The sequence below is a fragment of the Somniosus microcephalus genome, chromosome 4 (assembly GCF_052327205.1).
Source record: "Somniosus microcephalus isolate GS21.2 chromosome 4, FLI_Smic_1.0, whole genome shotgun sequence".
Classification (NCBI taxonomy): domain Eukaryota; kingdom Metazoa; phylum Chordata; class Chondrichthyes; order Squaliformes; family Somniosidae; genus Somniosus; species Somniosus microcephalus.
Genome location: NC_140990.1, coordinates 216,561,671 through 216,582,818, shown reverse-complemented (window position 1 = coordinate 216,582,818; position 21,148 = coordinate 216,561,671). Strand labels below are relative to the sequence as shown.

Below are 21,148 nucleotides of genomic sequence, written 5' to 3'. Positions count from 1 at the left end.
AGAGACTGACTTCTGGAGAGATTCAATGCTGTGTGAAGGAGTTTTGGGTACTGAGCAGCACTTTGCAGGTTCATTTTGATTTGACCTTCCTTGTATCGGTTTAGAAGACACTCTGGGGGCTGCACTCTGAGCTCTTTCCCTGGGTTTCTCCATTGTTCTTTCCAGCAGATTTGATGTACAGATTCAAGGCTGCAATGAGCAGGGTGTGGATGGAGAGCAAGATCGACCCTCCCCTTTAAGAACTGGCCAGCGCATTCCATTGCTGACTGACATCACATGAGCTTCGCCAGCACTCTGAGGTAGCGCCTCGCTCCTCGGCGTTAGCGCCAAGAGAGGTGTGTAGCGCCTAATTTAGTGCTCCAATCATCTCCAGGGACGATAGAAACCAAGTTTGCAGTCGGAAGCGATAATTAGCGGCAGGTGCTAAACTTTGCGCCCGCCGATAATTGCGCCCCAAACGGGGCAACACCGAATTTCTCCCCCTATGACTTTACACTGCAGTACCTGGGAATACAAACTGAGGCCCAATTTTAAAAATAACTATGCACTGTATGCTCTGCCTCTCGATACGTCATCCAGTACTGACACATGAATATTCATGAGGCCAACATGTTCAGTTCCAGTATGTTTAAATACACTGGAACAACCTAAAATGGATAATTTTCTAAACACTTTCCATATACTTGCAACATACTGTTTATTTGAACATTTATTAAACCATAACCGTTTTAACATGGTGTAGTTAGATTTCCAGAAGGCATTCGATAAGGTGCCATATAAAAAGGTTGCTGCATAAGATAAGAGCTCACAGAATTGTGGGTAATATATTAGCATGGATAGAGAATTGGCTAACTAACAGAAAGCAGAGGGTCGGGATAAATGGGTCATTTTCCAGTTGGCAAACGGTAACTAGTGGGGTGCCACAGGGATTGGTGCTAGGGCCTCAACTATTTACAATCTACATTAATGACTTGGATGAAGGGATCGAGTGTAATGTAGCCAAGTTTGCGGATGATACACAGATGGGTGGGAAAGCAAGTTGTGCAGAGGACTCAAAGAACCTGCAAAGGGATATAGATAGGCTAAGTGAGTGGGCAAACATTTGGCAGATGGAGTATAATGTGGGAAAGTGCGAGGTTATACACTTTGGCAGGAAAAATATAAAAGCAAATTATTATTTAAATGGAGAAAGATTACAAAATGCTACAGTTCAGAGGGACCTGGGGGTCCTTGTGAATGAAACACCAAAAGTTAGCATGCAGGTACAGCAAATAATCAAAAAGGCAAATGGAATGTTGGCCTTTATTTCGAGGGGGATGGAGTATAAAAGCAGGGAGATCCTGCTACAACTGTACAGGGTATTGGTGAGACCACACCTTGAGTACTGCGTACAGCTTTGGTCTCCTTATTTAAGGAAGGATATACTTGCATTGGAGGCAGTTCAGAGACGATTCACTAAGTTAATTCCAGAGATAAGGGGTTTGACTTAGGAGGAAAGGTTGAGCAGGCTGGGCCTATACTCATTGGAATTTAGAAGAATGAGAGGTGATCTTATTGAAACAGAAGATACTGAGGGGGCACGAGAAGGTAGATGCAGAGAGGGTGTTTCCCCTCGTGGGGAAATCTAGAACACGGGGGCACAGTTTTAGAATAAAGGGTCGCCCTTTTAGAACTGAGGAAAGGAGGAATTTCTTCTCTCAGAGTGTCATAAATCTGTGGAATTCTCTGCCCCAGAGAGCCGTGAAGGCTGGGTCATTAAATACATTTAAGGTGGAGATAGACACATTTTTACAAGGGAGTGAAAAGTTATGGGGAGCGGGCGGGGAAGTGGCTTTGAGCCCAAGATCAGCCATGATCTTATTGAATGGCGGAGCAGGCTCGAGGGGCCAAGTGGCCTATTCCTGATGCTATTTCTTATGTTCTAACAGAGGACATAGTAACAATAGTACCCACCACCCCGAGAAACACACACCCTCAGATTAATTCCGCACATGGATTCTTTCCAAAGTGTCATTCAACTGGACAAGAGTGTGTCAGAAACTACGGCTGCCTAATGTCACTTCGTTTATCAAAAACTAGCTGGTACATGTATCTTTTCTAGTGCTCAGATCGTGACCGAGATACTGGGGTCCAGGCCCAATTGCTTCAAAGGCCCTTCCGGCTTATTTGTCTTTTTTTTGTAATACCTGTGGCACATTACTCAATTCCCAAGTCCATAAACTTAATAGGTATCACCCAGACCCATCTGAGCAAGCACCAATTTCACAAACTTCGGACAGCCACAGGGTGTGCAGGTGCTTTTTCCGAGTTTCAGTTCTGCCGACTTCTTGGATTAACGCTTTATTTTACAGATTGTCTGTAGGGTGGTTGAGAAACACCACATCTTAAACTACTCACCCTGAAGATATGACAAAACATAAAAGTGCAGCAGGTATAGTTGCCTAGAACACACAGATTTTATTACGCTATTTTTCTAAAGCAGTGCTGTTAAGTAGAATACTGCAGAGGAGATGATTTGATTTACATAAAAAAACACAAGGATGAACTGTTCAACTCATTTGTGCTTGGGCATTTAGTTATTAGATCATCCTGACCCATGTCCAGTAAATCATCTCTCTCTCTCATGCAGTATCCACGAGAAATTTTACTGAAGCAAAACCCATGATTGTGCAGGGTGTAAATGGAGATGCATACAAAGCCATAATTACAGCATATGGTCTGATCTAATAATCATAAATCACAATATTCACAATGACTGCAAAAGAGGAAAGTCATTTTAAAAAGCTGCAATGCTGCTTTTTGTTTTTATATATGGATACTCAGAAACATTAACTGTATTTTACAAAAATCCTTGTGACAAGGTTTAACAGAAAAAAAATTGAAAGGGTGCCAGAATATCTCAAACTTCAAAAGCATTGGCCCAGATATTCCGATCCCTACGCTGCGTACCCACCCGTAGGGACATCAGAAATGCCGATTTCAGGCATGCACAAGCGCATGCGCTGAAAACCGGCATTTCCGATCTGTCAAGGATGGTCTTGACAGATCCTCTGGCTGCCCTGGAGAAGGGCCTCTGCGGGCGGACAGTTCTGCTTTTTGGAGACCTGCATAAGGCCTGCTTTTACCAGGATAAGAGTTGAAAAAAGTTTTAAAAAAGAATTTTTTTTCACTTTTATCATTTAAAAATACTTTTTAAAAAGTTTATTTTTAGACCCGTAAAAAACTTTACTTTTTTCAAAAATTAAATTTGTTTAAAATTTATTGTAATTTCAAATCATTTTAAAAATGTGATTTAGAAAAAAAAAATTATTTAAAGTTTTACTATGTTTTTGGGGTGATCTCCATTCATATAATTGACAGGTCTTCCTGTCAACTGTATGAAGGGAGATTCCCTTCTTCTATTGGCTCTCCATGGCCCACGTGATCCCAGGGACGCTGCGAACTAAATGCGCCTCTGGGATACATGAGCCCTGCGCACTTGAAGTTTGGTGAGGCCCAGGAGCGGAAGCATGCGTGTCCCGGGAGCCCTCCGGCAAGAGCATAGATTTTTCCAGATTGCAGGCCTCCGCCCAATAATACAGGATGAAATGCTCCAGGCCTTTTTCCAAAGTGAATGGAACTCAACAGTCACAGATTGCGACGTCCATGCAGACAAGCCTCTGTTTGCTTTATGAATCTATTGAAGTTAAATATCACCTAGAATTGCAGGAAAACTTTTACAAAACAATTTAGTTAACCGGGTAATTAAAACAAACTTAGAGCTTACTCAAATTTCTGATCCTGCAGTATTACAACCCTCTCTTAGGAGCACGTTGTTCCAATAAAATTGCATATTTTTACAGGTGTTGAAAAAAAGACAATAGGGAGAACTCCTACGGATCACCCGATTTGAGAGATATTGAGCAACTATCAGGTATTCCCCATGAAGAGAAAGGGGAAATGAGAAGGATGGTTACAGCAGGCTGCTTTTCTTTTTATTCATTCCTGGGATGTGGGCATTGCTGGCAAGGCCAGTATTTATTGCCCATCCCTAATTGCCCTCGAGAAGGTGGTGGTGAGCCGCCTTCTTGAACCGCTGCAGTCCGTGTGGTGAAGGTACTCCCACAGTGCTGTTAGGGAGTTCCAGGAGTTTGACCCAGCAACGATGAAGGATCGGTGATATACTTCCAAGTCAGGATGGTGTGTAACTTGGAGGGGAACGTGGATGTGGTGGTGTTCCCATGCGCCTGCTGCCCTCGTCCTTCTAGGTGGTAGAGGTTGCGGGCTTGGAGGTGCTGCCGAAGCCTTGGTGAGTTGCTGCAGTGCATCTTGTTGAGGGTACACACTGTAGCCATGGTGTGCCAGTAATGGAGGGAGTGAATGTTTAAGGTGGTGGATGGGGTGCCAATCAAGCAGGCAGCTTTGTCCTGGATGGTGTCGAGCTTCTTGAGTGTTGCTGGAGCTGCACTCTTCCAAGCAAGTGGAGAGTATTCCATCACACTCCTTACTTGTGCCTTGTAGATGGTGGAAAGGCTTTGGGAAGTCAGGAGGTGAGACACTCGCCGCAGAATACCTAGCCTCTGACCTGCTCTTGTAGCCACAGTATTTATGTGGCTGGTCCAGTTAAGTTTCTGATCAATGGTGACCCCCCAGGATGTTGATGGTGGGGGATTTGACGATGGTAATGCCATTGAATGTCATGGCGAGGTGGTTAGACTCTCGCTTGTTGTAGATAGTCATTGCCTGGCACTTGTGTGGTGCAAATGTTACTTGCCACTTATCAACCCAAACCTGAATGTCATTCAGGTCATGCTGCATGCGGGCATGGACTGCTTCATTATCTGAGGATTTGCAAATGAAACTCAACACTGTGCAATCATAGGCGAACATCCCCACTTCTGACCTTCTCATGCAGGGAAGATCATTGATGAAGCAACTGAAGATGGTGGGGCCTGGGACACTGCCCGGAGGAATTTCTGCAGCAATGTCCTGGGGCTGAGATGATTGACCTCAAACAACCACAGCCATCTTCCTCTGTGCTAGGTATGACTCCAGCCAGTGGAGAGTTTTCCTCGATTCCCATTAACTTCAGTTTTACTAGGGCTCCTTGATGCCACACTCGGTCAAATGCTGCCTTGATGTCAAGGGCAGTCACTCTCACCTCACCTCTGGAATTCAGCTCTTTTTTCCATGTTTGGACCAAGGCTGTAATGAGGTCTGGAGCCAAGCTGTCCTGGCAGAAACCAAACTCGGCATCAGTGAGCAGGTTGTTGGTAAGTGCCGCTTGATAGCACTGTTGACGACACCTTCCATCACTTTGCTGATGATTGAGAGTAGACTGATGGAGCAGTAATTGGCCGGATTGGATTTGTCTTGCTTTGTGTGTACAGGACATACCTGGGCAATTTTCCACATTGTCGGATAGATGCCAGTGTTGTAGCTGTACTGGAACAGCTTGGCTAGAAGCGCAGCTAGTTCTGGAGCACAAGTCTTCAGCATGACAGCCAGGATGTTGTCGGGGCCCACAGTCTTGGCTGTATCCAGTGCGCTCAGCCATTTCTTGATATCACGTGGAGTGAATCGAATTGGCTGAAGACTGGCTTCTGTGATGGTGGGGACCTCAGGAGGAGGCCGATGGCACTCCTGGCTGAAGATGTTTGCAAGCGCTTCAGCCTTGCCTTTTGCACTCGCGTGCTGGGCTCCGCCATCATTGAGGATGGGGATGTTCACGGAGCCTCCTCCTCCAGTTAGTTGCTTAATTGTCCACCACCATTCATGACTGGATGTGGCAGGACTGCAGAGCTTTGATCTGATCTGTTGATTGTGGGGTTGCTTAGCTCTGTCTACAGCATGCTGCTTCAGTTTTATACTCGGGTTATAACAGGCTGCTTTTTATACTCAGGTTATAACAGGCTGCTTTTTATACTTGGGTTATAGCAGGCTGCTTTTTATACTGTAGAACAAAATGGGCGGAGACCCATGGGACTAACAGAGGTTCATGCCTAGACCAGAAGGAGAGAAAAATGAGGGTTGAAGGGACCACCAAGATAGCAATTTATAGATGATCACATTTCTTACTAACCTTCCTTCAAAAACAAAAACCTGTGAACTGTGGGGCACAGAAAATTTTTACAGGAATGTGTTTCTTCCAAAACAAATTAAACTGCACATATCCTAATGGTAACCAGCTACATTTCTGGTCATTTCATCTTTCACTTACCCCACTTAAAGGCACATCTTGTACTGACAATAGAATCCCTCCACTGACTTAGGAATAGAGAAGATATCGTTCATTTGAAGAATGTCAACAGGAAATTACATCAACTTCCAGTGCATTTAGAATTGTAATAGAATGGCAGTGTGCCAATTCGTGCCTACATCCAGTCTGCTAGTGATTCCACTGGGAATGGATTACAGAACCTTTGCTCCAGAGAGTGCCGAGGAAAAACAATATAGAAGAGCAATTGCATCTTCCCATACAATCCCAGATTATGGCAGCAAATGTTCCAAATTTTGACAAGGAAAATTTTTAATCACTGAAAAGTGAGTTTCACCATCACAACTCCTTAAAAGAAAAATAGATTATTCCTAACATTTCTTTATATTCTGTCCATTTTACTTAACTCATATTTGAGCAGTAAGTGTTGAAATACTAGAATAATGACCATCGCAATTATTGTTAACTCAGCTTCATCACGTCAGATTCACAACTCTCAATTCAGTGGCCTTCCCCAATTAGGCCACTGGCAAAAAAAGAAATATCTTAGTTCAGCAGAAAATATTCAAAAATTGAGATCATTACAACAAAACAAAATAATGTTTAATTTTTCACAATTGATTATTTTACAGGAGGAGTTGTGATGTTAAGAGCCCCCCTTTTTTAAAAAGGTAACCGACAGACAAAAATACATATCTTTATAGATGTTCTTTCACGGCGCCTCTTCACACAACTAAAAGCATTTGATAGTAAACAATGTAGCTGCTGTTTCTTTGTGAACGGGTATTCCCTTGTGCCAGAAAGCATTAAATGATTTATCAGTATTAGCAACTGCAATGCTAAATATTATATGAATCATACAACCTATGGGAAGCCGGCAGTGCCTCACTGCAAGGGTATTACAGGCTGCAGTAGGCGGCTGTGTGCTGGAGCAAAGCTCAATCTGATCATACGTATCTGCTGTTTAATGAAAGCAATATGGAGAACTGATTAATAAGGTCATCCAAAAGACTAGATGATCCCATTTTTACAATATTTAATTTTTTACCCTAATTATGTACTTTTTAAAACAATTAACCACAACCTTTGCAGAACAGGCAATAATGGCAGATGGAGAAATTAAAATTATAATTTTCGTAAAACAAGACACGCACTTCTTTTAAATCTCAGTGAATAGACAAGAAATTGCCAATTTTATTAAAGCTATTTCTATTTAAAGCATGCAGCTTGTGTATCTAGTAGTTCAAAAAAATAAAATATACATGAGGACAGGCTTTAAAGTACTGGGTTACACAAAAGAAATAATTTACCAATTTGACATTCATATCAACGGTATAACAACAACAACTTGCATTTACATAGCACCTTTAACGTAGTAAAACATCCCAAGGCGCTTCACAGGAGTGTCATAAAACAAAATTTGACATCAAGACATATAAGGAGAAATTAGGGCAGATGACCAAAAGCTTGGTCAAAGAGATAGGTTTTAAGGAGCGTCTTAAAGGAGGAAAGAGAGGTAGCGAGGTGGAGAGGTTTAGGGAGGGAATTCCAGAGCTTAGGGCCTAGGCAACAGAAGGCACGGCCACCAATGGTTGAGTAATTAAAGTCAGGGATGCTCAAGAGGGAGCACCTTCACCACATGGACTGCATCAATTCAAGAACATAAGAACTAGGAGCAGGAGTAGGCCATTCGGCCCCTCGAGCCTGCTCTGCCATTCAATAAGATCATGGATGATCTTCAACCTCAACCCCACTTTCCTGCACTATCCCCATATCCTTTGATTCGCTTAATATCCAAAAATCTATCAATCTCTGTCTTAAATATACTCAACGACTGAGCCTTCACAGCCTCCCACACCACACTTTCAGCCACGCATTTAACCTTCTCATCTGTTTGTCCCTTTGTCAATTTGCGCATGGCTCAGGTAACAATCCACAGATTACCCGTGAGGTTCTGCGTTTTAATTTTAACCCTAGCTCCTCAAACTCTCTCAGCAGAACCTCATTCCTAGTTCTACCTATGTCGCTGGTTCCTACATGGACCAGACAACTGGGTCCTCCCCCTCCCACTCCAAGTTCTTCACCAGCCATGAGGAGACATCCTTTACCCTGGCACCAGGCAGGCAACACAACCTTCAGAACTCCCGGTTGCGGCTGCAGAGAACAGTATCTATCCCCCTGACTATACTGTCCCCTACCACTGCCACATTCCTTTTCACTCCCTCCCACTTGAATGTCCTCCTACACCATAGTGCCATGGTCAGTTTGCTCATCCACCCTGCAGTCCTTGTTCTCATCCCCACAGGTAGCAAGTATCTCATACCTGTTGGTCAAAGTCAAGGGCCGAGGCTCCTCCATCACTACATCCTGGGTCCCCATACCTTCCTGACTCGCGGTCACACCCTCCTGTCCCTGACCATTGACGAAGACCATTGACGAAGTCGAAAGTACTACTTAACCTAAGGGGTGTGACTGCCTCCTGGAACAAAGTGTCCAGGTAACTCTCCCCCTGCCTGATGCCCCGCAATGTCTGCACCTCGGACTCCAGCTCAACAACTCTGAGCCGAAGTCACTTACCGCAGATGTGGTTGCTCAGAATCTCGTTGATCTCCACAAACTCCCACATGCTGCAGTTACGGCACACCACCTGCCCTGGCATCTCTATCTAACCTTCTTTACTTATTTGATTAGTTAATTAATTATTATGATTTTTTTCAATCAATCATTTGAGTTTTATTAATTAATTGGTTTATCTAGTTTAAGTTACTAATTCAGTAAAGTAATAGTAAGTTACAGTTTCCTAGCTCCAAGTTTAACCCACTTCCCTAGCTTAGAGGCTAAAATAAACTGTAATACTCACCAACCAATCACCTGCCTGCTGGCCCTGTGATGCCGCTCCTTGATTTTTTTTTCCTGTTTTGAAGGTTTCTCACGTAGCCTTTCTCTTTATAGCGTCGCCACTGCTCTCATCGTTTTATCCCAGGTCCGCTCCTCTCGCCGCTGCTCTCACTGTTCGTGCTGCCTCTCTCTTTATAGCGGCTCACCACCACCTTCTCAAGGAATGGTCAATAAATGCTGGTCTTGCCAGCGATGCCCACATCTTGTGAACGAATTTAAAAATTAGAGGAGTGCAGATATCTCGGGGGGGGGGTTGTGGGACTGCAAGAGTTTACAGAGATAGGGAGGGGCGAGGCCATGGAGGGATTTGAAAACAAGGATGAGAAAAATCGAGGCGTTGCTTAACTGGGAGCCAATGTAAGTCAGCGAGCACACGGGTGATGGGTGGACGGGACACGGACAGCCGAGGTTTGGAAGACCTCAAGTTTATGTAGGATAGAACGTGGGTGGCCAGCCAGGAGTGCGTTGGAATAGTCAAGTCTAGAGGTAACAAATAAATAAACTTATTATGATTAAGCCGAGACTGAGGGAAAAGACACTGTTTAAAGAATTCCAGGAGCCCTGTAGAGCTATCACCCTTATCACATGATAGGAGCGGGGGTCCAGGGTGTATAAACGTAGATTTACTCAAATGCACACTTACTCTTCCTTAAAGCAGAGAGTATTAGGCATACAACATTTGCTGGATCAAAGGTAATGGTTACACAACTACAGGGGGTGACATCAAGGCATAGCGACCTGGGGAATAAGTGTCCCGCACCATGAAAGTGGACGGTGCTCCCGTGATCCCACTCCACTAACCTCACAAACTCAGTTGCATCACTGTGGGGAGGTGCTGAGTGGAAACAAAAGGCTGAGGTTTCTGGCTTTGTTCATTTTAACAAAAAAAGATAGTAAGCATAAATTAAAAATGGATACAAAGGAAGCAGGAACCACTGATAGATTATTCACCCATGTTTAAACACTGCTCCACCCACTCCTACCCTTCCAACTGTAAAAACCACAAAAACTAATGAAGAGTTATCAAAAAGCCATTTTTAAGGCCTTATGCTCATTGATGAAGAAATAACATTCTAATTGAAAGAATTAGAATTTTACACAAAGTCAGACCAGCAATTAATGAGCTCTTCAAAAGGAGGATGTTTTGAAGTGTTACCACAAGCAGAGGCCAAAGCCTAGGAGGAGCTCATTAGATTCAGTGCCCTGGCCAGAATTGTGTCATGGCACATACACCAAGGAAAGAGAGAGATTTTCCAGACTGCAACAAGAGGATCTGGAGTCAGACCTCACTGGAGTGACCCAGCAGTGAAGGAGAACAGACTCAAGGATCTCCCTGCCAATAGCAAATTTAGTATTTTTACTGAAGCCCAAAAAAAATTACATTCAGATGCCTAGGTCCTTCTATAAAAGTACACCCCAAGACACAAAACCTAAAGCACCAGTAATTTTGTGTTTAAATTTTCCTTATCGTATTTTTTGATGGCATCTTATTTTTTATTTTTTTTACAGCAGTGACAGACTCCAGACACATCATTCGCTCAGTCCTGTCTGAACATCTCACTATAGTCAGGCTGTAAAAGGATTTAAATGGTCCTTGAACTTTCATTCACTGAAGTATCTATCTTGGGAAGCAAAATGGTACTCCTCTGTCATCTGGTATCCATGCAACAAGACACAGGCAAATGACGCAAGCTGCCAGGCACTAAGAAAGTACAATGACAATGTTTTTATAATACAAGCTGGCGACTTAATATAGGTTGTCAATTCAAAGTGCTTAGTTCACATATGAGAAATTAAAGATAAAGAAAAGCAGTCAGGCTAATGAAGTGAGATTTCATTCTTCTGTGTAATGTGCTTTATGAGCCATACCTGTTTTTTTTTTTTTTAAGCACATTGCAATCAAATAAAATAAACGAAAGAGCAAATGGTATCAGGGCCCTGCAGCAGGTAACGCTATTTCATCCCACAACTGATCACTATACTCGGTTCAAACATGTTACATTAATATAAAAAAAATCATATCCTATCCAAACAGCCCCATTCACATAACTTCTTCTCATCACTAAAACCATGATAATTTGAAAATGGTGACCTCTTGAAGTCTGATCTCTCTGTAGGGCATGACGGAAGTTACCAATAACAGGGTAATGCCAACAGCACAGAACACCAACTCAACAGATGGGATAAGAGCGCATAAGAATATTTCTATGAATGCCGTGCCAAGCTTTAGGAGTTTCAAGTACAATTTTTCTTTTAATCTGCAACTGTGCCGTAGTCGCGTAGTATTACCATCAATGATTATACAAACTGCACACACAGGTTTTACAGTGTACCTTTATTTTACTGAAAATATAATTACGTACCTTAAAAAAAAAAAATGAATCAAAATAATTTGACCAGACTGCTATGTGAAAACTGCTACCAGTATCAAAAATTAACATATTTTTCCATGCTGCACTTGAAAGTCAGGATTGCCACCCAGAGCCTGAGCCCATGCAATGCCTGGAGGGTAAATTGGGATTATCACGGCCGCTGTTCAGCCATTTTCTGATAATTGTGCACTCCACGTCTGGATAAATGAGCTTCAACAATTATATTGGGTACGTGGCTGATTTGAGAGGCATTGAAGAATCAATATTGAAGGTGCGGAAGGTGGTATGTACCTTTTTGTTACTACTAATGGAATCACTTTCTCATGGATCAAGTTTCAAAACTACGGGTTTCCACAATTTTTTCTTGTTGTTCTAGTGATTCTCTTCAACAAGAAAAAAAACACGCAAACATTTCTCCCATATTTTGAACAAAACAGAAATTTTAGCCCCAGCAGCTCGCCTACAGGGAGGAAGGGAAAGTCATGAATTTCCAAATGAGAAATTTTACACCAGCATTGGCAGGGGTTTAGCAGCAAGTTATTGCAGCTCCAGCTGGCGCATTACAGCATAGAAACTTTTAAAAAATTAATAAATAAAAATGGCAGAATTACCTCTTACCAAGCTCAGCCAGGTCATCAGGCTGAGGCACCGAGTGAAGATTAATAAGGGGGTGAGTGGGAAGGGGGAAGGGTGACTTTCTCAGCCAATGATCTTAGCTTTCAGTCAGAAATTTAACACTAAAGTCTTACTCGGCTGGCTATGAAGGAGTCATTTAAGAAAATCTATTTCTTTTCCTGGTGGTCTGACGAACATTCCTCCCTCAACCAACATAAAAAAGCAAACCATTGAGAGACGTTGGTGGCTGAGAATGACTGCAATGCTTGCCTATGTAACAGCAGTCACCGTGCTCCAAAAATACTCCATTATGTGAAGTGCTTTGAGATGTTTCAACTTGATAGGGTGCTATATAAATACAAATATTAATAGTTTCCCTATATCACAACAGTTTCTGCACTTAAAAAGTACTTCATTGGCTGTGAAGCGCTTTTGGACGCCCCGTGATTGCAAAAGGTACGATATAAAATGCAAGTTGTTTATTTTTTAATATTCTGGCAGCCCTCCTGTTGTTCGTTACTTCTTTTGCAATGATTTTTCACTTTATTACTGCAGCTGTTGCTTTCGTATCACTACCTCTTCTGTAGCTGCATTTGACTCAGAAGGTATTTTTGCAGTTCTCCTTCTTTAATTATCTCACATTTTAGGATTAGTGTCTTCTTTAGGCTTCAATCACCATTTTATCATCACAAGCTTTTAGATCTTCCAGCTACTGCCTCACTTTAGTCGAGTCATGAGCAGCAACAAAGCAGCAAGAATTGCAACTCTTGGGGAGTCCCCTTATGTGCAAATAAATCACTTTTTGTGAAGTTGAGGTAAATTGCTTACTCGAAGGGAGAATCTGCAAGACTTATACAGGTCAGGGTGTCAGCCGCGGCTCAGTTGTTAGCACTCTTGCCTCGAAGTCAGAAGGTTGTGGGTTTGAGTCCCACTGCAGAGACATGAGCACAAAAATCCAGCCTGACATTCCATTGCCTTACTGAGGGAGTGCTACAGTGGTTGAGGTGCTGTCTTTCTGATGAGACGTTAAACCACAGCCCTGTCTGCCCTCTCAGGTGGATGTAAAAATCCCATCGCACTATTTCGAAGAGGAGCTGGAAAGTTCTCCCCGGTGCCCTGGCCAATAGTTATCCCTTAACCAACACCTAAAATAGATCATCTGGTCATTTATTTAATTGCTGTTTTTGAGCTTGCTGTCATGTTTCCTACATCACAAAATACTTAGTTGGCTGTAAAGCACTTTGGGACGTCCTGAAAGGAGTGAAATAATTGAAACTTTTTTCTTTGACTGCATTTGTCTTCCAGGGTTTTGTGGCTCTTCACTGTTCTTTTCAGTTTTAATGACATTTTATAGCTTATATTTCCTTCCACAGGTAAAGGAATCTCTCCTCTTCTCTCCACTGTGAACTTCCAACTGTCGCTTGCCCACAGCTGCTCCAGTTACTGCTCTTCTTTTCGGAAACAGGTGACACTCAAACTCCTGGCCCTCTGAAATCTAACACAAAAATTACCTGCCTGGCCCAAGATAGACAGATTTTGGAAAAACTATTTTATTTCTAAATTAAAACAAACTAAATAACAAATATTTTAGTAATGCCCTCAAAGATTCCAAATGTGTATTACAATATGTTGGATACAAAGAAAATATAAATAAATAGTCTAAAATGTCAAATGTTTCAAAATATGTTCTATAAACTTGCTGCAGTTTTCCAATTCTTTCTGGTGCTATCAATACTAATTACATTACTGGTATCCAGGAATTGTTAAAAATAAAACAAAGCCTACAATGGATAAAATTATACACAAACGTTCTTTATATCCATTCAATTTACAAAGTGACTGTTACGGAGACTAACACACATATTTTACTGAGAGTGCCAAGGTGAACCAATGGTGTAACACAATGTTTGAGAGGAAAACATGGAGGCTATTGTTAATCACTACTAGTAACACTTTGCAGAATACTGCCAGGACTTAATAACCTGTGTTTGAACTGCACGAGTGATATTGTGCTGTGGCTTGCAGTTAACCATGACCTCAGGGTACCAGACCAATTCATGAGAATTGTCTTTTGCAATACCAGCAAATGTCACTCACTTAAATCTATGCAATACTGTACTGTCACACAAAGCTGTGCATTACTGTACTTCTACCACAACAGACCCCTGCAGTGAGAGGAATTGAGAGGGATGGGTTGATGCCACTCAGAGCATACACTTCCACTGGTCCACAGGAAAAATCAGCCCAACCCAAAAACACCTCTGAAGGGAGAGGGTGCACTTGTGCACCCTTTTTGAGCTGTGCTTTCCCCACCCTGAAGCATGTTACCTTACTGCAGAAATGTGCACAGATTAGGCTGTAAATGCACCCTCCTGTAAATGCTGTGTTTAGTATGTACAGCTGCACTGTCTGTATCAGTGTGCAATGTCTCTTTTGTAAAAACAAAATTAAATGGTTTCAATGTTAAAATATTTTCTCCAGTTTTTCTGTTTTCACTTGTAATCTGTCTGCTTGTAGTGTTGTTTCTTGAAAATCTCAATAGCTAAAAGAATTGCTATTTGATTGAGACAATTTACAAATTTTAACACACAATGAATACTTGCGTTAAAATAAAATGAACTATACAATCCTATTTCTTGTTAATCACAATGTTATTTTGTGTGCAAAAAGAAGTAGGAAGCGTTCTAAAAGGCTAAGGACTTAATCTATCCGCGTCATAACAATTTAAGGCCACCTGTCACAACTTGCTCTAAATCTGGATGCTATCCAGTCTCGACCTGCACAAGTTATATCAAATTATTCACTGCAAACTCAAGCCAACTTCCTCTAACTCACAGTCCTAACCTGACAGATCAATTTCTAATACACTTGGAAAAATCATCTGGCCACATTAACGCATTCAGAAACACACTGCGCTGCATATATTACAAACTAAACCCTTCAGATATTTCAGGGTTAGCAAATTCTCTATGATGAGGACAGAGTAGTCACATCACGCAAGTACAGCTTTCGGCTTTCTCAGATCAATTTGCTGTAAAAAAGTAAAAAGACGCATGTATGCAGCCAACAGTCCTTCCTCAACCAATGCTAGCAAATTAGAGTAACTGGCCATTTTTCCAATTGCGGTTTATGGGATGTTGCTGGAGCAAAGTTGCTGCAGCAATTGTGTATATATATATGTACGATATCATTAAATAAACGTACTGATTCAGCATGATCAAGAATACAAATCTTAAAAGTCTACTAAAGAAAAAAAAATGTGTTGCATATAATGGAAAATATGCACATTTCATCGCTTATCCAGAAAAATCACAATGTTAAAAACTGTAGAATTAACAGCTACAAGGCCAGTAGTCTTCATTCTGAGAAAAACACAACATTCAAACATGATAATACTGTACTGTAATAACCAGTTTTGGTCAGCGCTATAAAGTACATGCGCACTCACTGAGTTATATTAAGCATGTCCCAGTTCTTAGTCTTTAATTAATAATAAAGGAATGCTAGACAACTTCTGGGTCGGTACTGGACTGGCATTTGCCAAGTAAGTTGATGGTCAACTTAATGCATCATGTAGGGTCACAGAATGTCAATGTCTAGACCATTATTGTCAGACAAAACGATTAATTTGGAATGTACCAGGGAATTAATAATAGTGTCTAACAACTAACTAACCTTTTGAGCAATGACATTTTGTGGTTTTTAAAGTACGTATAATTAATTTTCTTGGTGGCTGGAGGATTTTTTTTGTTGTAAATTTCAAAATTGTTATGAGGTTTAACAGAGATGTATAAATCAGAGCATTTTTTGTCCACAGTAACACCCAACTGAAGGTTTTGTTTTTCTGATTTAATGTTTCTTTTGGTGCAGTAATCTCACTCCGCTGATGACTTATTTTGCTTCTTCACTCCAGTCATGGAGCGCTCACTTTTGCTGGAGTATGGTTTAAAGGTCACAAGCTGCCCTTTCACAGAGAGAGAGAGAGAGAATCACAGAGACGCCACAGTGCAGATAGAGGCCATTTCGGCCCATCGAGCCTGCACCGACACATATCCCACCCTATCCCCGTAACCCCACGTATTTAATCCCCCTAACACTAAGGGTCAATTTATGATAGCCAATCAACCTAACCCGCACATCTTTGGACTGTGGGAGGAAACCGGAGCACCCGGAGGAAACCCACGCAAACACGGGGAGAATGTGCAAACTCCACACAGTCGCCCGAGGCCGGATTCGAACCCGGGTCCCTGGCGCTGTGAGGCAACAGTGCTAACCACTATGCCACCGTGCTGCCCTTTGGTGATTCACTAAAGTCAGTGGCAACCAAAGACTGACTGTTCAACCATAAGTGGCATCCTGCCCTTACTGATGGGCACACTTTCCTGCATGGATCACTAGCCAGAAAACAATTGTACTACTGGGGCTAATTGTAATACTCCTATCAGTGTCCCAGTTGAGATTATCTGGCTTAGCAGAGTGAAGAATGAACCTAGGACTCTCCTGGTATGTATAGCTCAGTAACATTGATGAGAAACTAGGTTAATAACAGCACAATAAAATGATTCTTTATTAGAAACCCACTGCTGTATGTGATATGGTGGTACAGCATGCTGGAACCCTGTCACCTATGCTACTGAGTAAAAGGGCATTTACTGTGCAGTGAACTTATTAGCTCAGCCATGCTGTCTGTGCGTGCTAAGCAGAGCACATGCACATCCCCACAGGGGAGAGGTAAAATTACCAAAGGATGCACTCATGCACCTCCGAATGGATGACTTCAGAGTGGCACTGATAAGACCTGGGAGCGACACACTCACCCTCTCTCTCAGTTGAGATGGTGCATAGTGTGAAGCACTCAACATAGGAGAGAAAATAAACTTTAAAAGGGAGGTCAATCCTACAAAATAAAATCAAGCTCCTTAAACTGAATTGACAAAACGTTGTCCCCTACTTTTTTGTCAAATGAACTATTCCATTGGGGGATGGGGCGGACTCCAAATTGAATAAATGGAACCGTCTTTTCAACCTTGGTGTCCTACATCTTACCCTTCGCCTGGGTTTCTGAATAAAAAGACCAAGGTTTTAGTTAAGGGCTAATGGCTGGAAAGAGTTCTGTCCTTGCCCCCTCTTTCCGTGTGGCACTTCCGCCCACCCCCCTTTCCTGTAAGAACTCTATTCCATTCTCCCAGTTTCTCCTGTCTCCTCCGTCTCCATCGCATTTGTTCTGACGATGCCTCCTTCCATACCAGTGCTTCCGATATTGCTTCCTTTTTCCTCAACCGAGGAGCCCCATTTCCCGCACTTCTGCTCTCACCCCTTCGCCTCCCTCCCAGAACCATGATAGGGTTCCCCTTGTCTTCACCTCCCCCCCACCCCCACCCCCACCCCCCACCAACCTCCACATTCAATGGATCATCCTCCGCCATTTCCAGCTCAATGCCACCACCAAATAAATATTCCCCTCCCCTTTCAGCCTTCCGAAGGGACCGTTCCCTCCATGACACCCTGGTCCACATTTCAATCACCCCAATACCCTCTCTCCTTCCTACGACGCCTTCCCGTGCAAGCACAGGAGATGCAACACCTGCCTTTTTACCTCCTCCCTTCCCACCGTCCAGGGCCCCAAACACCCCTTCCAGGTGAAACAGCGACTTACTTGTACTTCTTTCAATTTAGTGTACTGTATTCGCTGCTCACGATGCGATCTCCTCTACATTGCAGAGACCAAACGCAGATTGGGTGATCGCTTTGCGGAACACCTCCGTTCAGTTCGCAAGCGTGACCCTGAGCTTCCGGTCGCCTGCCATTTTAATTCTCCGCCCCACTCCCACCTCTCTGTCCTCGGCCTTCTACACTGTTCTAATGAAGCTCAATGGATACTCGAGGAGCAGCATCTCATAAAAATCACAGAATCATAGAATGGTTACAGCACAGAAGGCAGCCATTCGGCCCGTCGAGCCTGTGCTGGGACTCTGCGAGAGCACCTCAGCTAGGCCCACTCCCCCGCCCTTTCCCCGTAACCCTGCAAATGTTTTTCTTTCAGTTACGTATCCAACTCCCTCCATGACAGGTTAGGTTCCTTACAGCCTTCCGGACACAACATCGAGTTCAACAATTTCAGAATAACCACCGCTCCCATTTTTCCGGACAGCAGCTGTTGGTAATGATTCTGCTGTCGCCATTTACACGTCCTCTAGACCCATCTTTTGTTTCTTTACTTGTCCCATTACCACCCCTTTTGCCTTGCACCATCACCCCTTTTGTTATTTAATCTCTGCTGCCTTCCGCCCCATCACGGACCTTCTCTTTTGTTCTTTCCTCCACTCCCCCTTTCCCTGTCTCTTTACTTGCTTAAAACCTGTTACATCTCTAACTTTTTCCAGTTCTGAGGAAAGGTCATCAACCTGAAACGTTAACTCTGTTTCTCTCGCCACAGATGCTGTCTGACCGGCTGAGTATTTCCAGCATTTCCTGTTTTAATTTCAGATTTCCAGCATCCGCAGTGCTTTTCTTTTGTATTAATGTCTTACTTTGGTCTGAAAGCTTGATGAACTGCTCACTCATTGTTGACAAGTATCGGGCCCAAATTGGAGAGGAAAAGGAATCTCTGGGCCTATTTTAATTGGACCAATACGGATGGCAGAGTTACCCCAGTGTCATCTGACAGGATCAGCACCACACGGCCCCTTTAAGGGCGCCACTAATTTAATAAATAAACTAATGGTCCAATCAAACTAAAATGTGCTTAAAATACAGCGAGGAAGTCCAAAAAACCGAAAGGGACCTTTAACCACTAAATCATAATGTTGGTATCAGTGTCGCCGAGACACTCTTCACCCTGTGGGGCCCATGGATGGACAGAATTTCTGGGGCAAATTCGAACATTTAATGAGCTGGGCGAGCCTTCACTTCGCTCACGCTGTGTTCAGCAACAACACACACGCACATTTTTTTTTTAACGACCTCGCCACAAATGGTGACAGCGCGACGATGTGGCAGCGTGTAAACATTTTCTAAACAGCGAGCGGGTGAGGTGAGGTGCGGGATCACTCCACAGCAATGTCGCATCGTCTCTTCGCACCGCGCCGCCCTCGCCGGGGTTCAGAGGCTACCAACTGCTGTCGGGCAGGGCGGACCCAGCCCCGTGTGTTGGCTGAGACCGGCGCCAGCACCGGGGGATGTCATCTAGTGTCTGAGGACAGGCGCACAACCCAATATTGGGGAAGATTGCTGCCGAGTGTCATATCTGGAGGTGCAGGAATGCTGTGCATACCGAACCTCTGCACCCCCCACCCTTCCATACTTCAATCAAATATGGAGAAATCTAGTCAGAAAGACAAAATGTGGAGAGACATAAATAAATAAAATAGTTGCAATGGATCTGCAGCATGCCGGCGGCTCTGGTTAGAGAGCGGGACCGGGATCTGCTTAAGTTTCCCTGCAGTCTCCCAATTCCAGGCCTGGGGAAAATTTCCGAGAAATCTCCCTCCCAGCCAGGGGGGAGGCGGGGAGCTCAGGCTCCGGCAGTCACTGAGCGGACAGCGGCCGACGGTCAGGCGGGAGGGAGATGCAGAGAGCGGTTACTCACCACAGGGAAGAGGCTCCGCTAAATCCAGCCATCCCGAGCTGTGTCCGGGGAGATGATGAAAGGTTTTCCTCCAGCAACACTCACTGCGGCTGCCGGCTCGGCTCGGCTCCTCTCAAACAACCTGCAACTGTTCTCCAGGACTAATAAAATGTATTTTTTTTTAATCTAATGATCCTTAAGTTCCTGCCTTTTGTTTAAAAAAACACGCTAATTCTAATGTTCCTCACGCCCTTGCCTTTTTTTAAATAAAATCCCCAGGCTGGTGGTGACTGCGAGCGCTGGGAGTCTTTGCCTCCGCCTCCTGTTTCCGCTGCAGCATCCTTCCCTTGGCGGCGGCTCGCTCAGTCCGCCTCACACCACAAGCTGCACCAATTCTCTCACCCCTTTCAACTTGTTGCAGGTGAGGTGAGGTGAGGTGGCAGAGCGGCTCTGGCCGCCCGATCCTCCTCCTTTTGTCCCAGCCTCTCCTCTCCACATCCCCAATTCTCCACCCGATCTGGGAGGGATTTTACCAAGCGGGATTTCTCTGCGTCATTGACACAGGGACGCCCCGCGGGCTGGGGAGCCCCTCCTCAGGTAAATAAGTGGCAGGATGGTGTCAGCATTTCAATCCTGTGTACACTCACGTAGCAGCGTTCACACACAGCCAGAAAGGACATTTCCATGGATGAAAATGTACCGGCGGTGGCGGGGCGGGGGGGTCCTTCCCATAAAAAATCATTAATAGTATGTGGAGATTTATAATGAGATCCTGCTCCTGTCTTGTTTCAGGATTCTAGAAACGACGCATCATCAATCATATCCGGGCTGGGGTGAACAGCGCAGCCGCCTTGGCTTAGTACAAGATGAAGATTACAGCGGCAATATCAGCGACCGGCCAGTGCTCACAAGTCCGGTCTATGTGGAGAAAGGATTGGCACCAGCTCAATGGGTTGGCAAATGATCAGTTCTCACGCACACCGCTTCCTTCTGAATTGGCCATCAGTTTTTGTCAGGTAAATTGTTTCGTTGCAAATTAAATCCAGGGCCAAAAGAAATTGCAATAGCTTGTTTTAGTAAGAAGCGTTACCATCGCCGAATCCCCCACTATCAGCATCCTGGGTGTCACCATTGACCAGAAACTTAACTGGACTGGCCACATAAATACTGTGGCAACAAGAGCGGGCCAGCTGCTGGTTATTCTGCGGTGAGTGTCTCACCTCCTGACTCCCCAAAGCCTTTCCACCATCTACAAGTCAGGAGTGTGATGGAATACTCTCCACTTGCCTGGATGAGTGCAGCTCCAACAACACTCCAGAAGCTCAACACCATCAAAGACAAAGCATCCCGCTTGATTGGCACCCCATCCACCACCTTAAACATTCACACCCTCCACCACCAGCGTACCGTGGCTGCAGTGTGTACCATCTACAAGATGCACTGCAGCAACTCGCCAAGGCTTCTTCGGCAGCACCTCCCAAACCCACAACCTCTTCCACC

General features: G+C 43.8%; 1 protein-coding gene across 8 annotated transcripts in view; it reads right to left on the bottom strand.

The window, feature by feature from the left end:
• The window catches only part of LOC147120218 (E3 ubiquitin-protein ligase HECW2-like), a 424,776-nt gene extending 404,473 nt beyond the window's left edge, over positions 1-20,303 (bottom strand). For 3 of the 8 annotated variants that reach the window (XM_085985828.1, XM_085985830.1, XM_085985829.1), the window contains exon 1: positions 19,670-20,252. The gene's annotated coding sequence lies outside the window, so the exon portion shown is untranslated. Of the gene's footprint in view, positions 1-19,669 lie in introns of all 8 variants that reach the window. The other 5 variants (XR_015078143.1, XR_015078142.1, XM_085985833.1 and 2 more) reach the window with 4 other exon arrangements.
• Positions 20,304-21,148: the final 845 nt, after the last annotated feature.